Source organism: Pipra filicauda, unplaced genomic scaffold (genome assembly GCF_003945595.2).
Source record: "Pipra filicauda isolate LSUMZ 115617 unplaced genomic scaffold, ASM394559v2 scaffold1200_size22864_pilon, whole genome shotgun sequence".
Classification (NCBI taxonomy): Eukaryota; Metazoa; Chordata; class Aves; order Passeriformes; family Pipridae; genus Pipra; species Pipra filicauda.
In genome coordinates this window covers 5,001-7,500 of record NW_024103653.1, presented here as the reverse complement: position 1 = coordinate 7,500, position 2,500 = coordinate 5,001, and positions in this window count along the sequence as shown.

The following is a 2,500-nucleotide window of genomic DNA, read 5'->3' as shown; positions in this document are numbered from 1 at the left end:
CCGTGGCACGCGCCGAAGGCCGCGCGGCAGCAGACGCGGAAGAAAAGGGGCCCTCGGAACCCGCGCTGCTAGACAACCCCTGCCCATAATACGGACAGACGCGTCCTGGCCCCGTCGCGCCTTCAAAGCGGCTCGAGGCTCCTCAGCGGGGAGGCGCGCGAGAGCAGGCCGCCTCTGGCCTAGACCTAACCGGAGGCGGCGCCCGACAGCGACCCCTTGGCCGACTTCCGGGGCCGGCCGCGACAACAGGTCTACCCCGAAAATGCCGACAGGCGCCTAAGTCCCGCCGGAGCCGGGTAGACCTGGTGGCCCTGCGCCGGGACGCCGCAGGGACGCAGGCCGCCGGCGGCGGCCGCGGCGGCCGCGGCGGCCGGCCCCGGAACCGGGTAGACCTGATGCTCGCAAGCCCCGGAACCGGGTAGACCTGATGCTCGCCAGCACCCGGCGGGGCACGAGGCCGGCCGCGCCCGAGTGGGGAAAGGGGTCGACCCGAAAAACCGGGACACCAGGTCTACCCGCCGGGCTGGGACACCAGGTCTACCCGCCGGGCTGGGACACCAGGTCTACCCGCCGGGCTGGGACAACAGGTCTACCCGCCGGGCTCGGCGACCAGGTCTACCCGCCGGGCTCGGAGACCAGGTCTACCCGCCGGGCTCGGCCACCAGGTCTACCCGCCGGGCTCGGAGAGCGGTCGTACCCACCGGCACCCCCGCCGCCGAGCCCGGTCGGCCGCCGCCCTGCCACCTTAAGAGAGTCCCAGCTACTCCCCCTCTTGACCCGCGCCGCGGACAACGCCCTTTCTTTCCCTCCCACTCAGAGCGCTGGGCAGACATCCCGCCTTCTCGGCGCCCGCCGAGGGCCCTGGCCGAGCCCTGAGACCAGCTGCGGCCGCTAAGCTCGGGCGTCAGCTCTACCCGCCGGCACCCCCGCCGACGAGCCCGGTCGGCCGCCGCCCTGCCACCTTAAGAGAGTCCCAGCTACTCCCCCTCTTGACCCGCGCTGCGGACAACGCCCTTTCTTTCCCACTCGGAGCCCCGGGCAGAAACGGTGGCGCCTCGGCACCCGCCGAGGGCCTCGGCTAAGCGCTCGGAACCCGCTCTAGCCGCCCGACTCGGAGAGCGGGTCGAGCCGACGAGCCCGGACGACAGGTCTACCCGCTGCCCTGGGACACCGGCTCTACCCGCCGGCTTCGGACGAGGGCTCTACCCGCCGGGCACGGACGACAACTCTCCCCGCTGCGCGCCTCTGCGGCCGAGCCGAGGCGGCGGCAGCCGTGCCACCCAGGCAGAGCGCCACCCAGTTACTCCCCCCGTTTCCCCGCCCCGCAGAGAACGTCTCTTCTTTCACCCTCGGGGCAGGGGAAAGGCTGCTAGGCTCGGAGCGCCGGGCAGAAACCGCAGCGCTAAGCCCCGAGACCGGCTCTAGCCGCTACTCTCGGACACCGGCTCTTCCCGGCGGCGCCGAGGCGGCCGAGCCCGCTCGGTCGCAGCCGTGCCGTGCCGCCTAAAGAGAGTCCGAGTTACTCCCCCCGCTTCCCCGCGCCCGCAGAGAACGTCTCTTCTTTCAGCCTCGGGGCAGGGGAAAGCCTTAACGCCGGAGAGGAAGTCTGCCGCAAAGGGCCACGGGAGATGGAGTCCCCGCAACAAGCCCCCCGAGAGAGTACTCAACGGAGCATGCCCGCTGGACGGACTCGCTAAGAACTCTGGGAAATCGGGCAGGTCGGGGCACGGCCGGAAGGGCACGCCGCCGCGCCGACCGACGGATCGAGCGGTCGCACGCCGTCTGCTCGCTCTGTGAATTCGGTGCCACGTTCGGAGCACCGGCCGGAAATGGCCGCGCTTCGGCGCCGGCCGAGGGCCCTCGCCGAGCCCTCGGAGCGGCTCTAGCTGCCGGACCTGGACAGGAGCTCTACCCACGGGACTCGGAGACCGGGTCCACTCGCCGCCGGGCGGAGCCGCGGCGCCCCGGTTCCCGGGGTCCGCGCGGGATACAGGTCTACCCGACGCCGGGCCGAGCCGCGGCGCCCCGGCTCCAAGGGTCCCCGGCGGGAACAGGTCTACCCGCCACCGAGCCGAGGGCGGCGGCGCCGCGGCTCTAAGTCCCCCGCCCGGCGGGAACAGGTCTACCCGCCACCGGGCCGAGGGCGGCGGCGCCGCGGCTCTAAGTCCCCCGGCCGGCGGGAACAGGTCTACCCGCCACCGGGCCGAGGGCGGCGGCGCCGCGGCCTCTAAGTAAGTGCCCGGCGGGAACAGGTCTACCCGCCACCGGGCCGAGGGCGGCGGCGCCGCGGCTCTAAGTCCCCCGCCCGGCGGGAACAGGTCTACCCGCCACCGGGCCGAGGGCGGCGGCGCCGCGGCTCTAAGTCCCCCGGCCGGCGGGAACAGGTCTACCCGCCACCGGCCCGAGGGCGGCGGCGCCGCGGCTCTAAGTCCCCCGGCCGGCGGGAACAGGTCTACCCGCCACCGGGCCGAGGGCGGCGGCGCCGCGGCTCTAAGTCCCC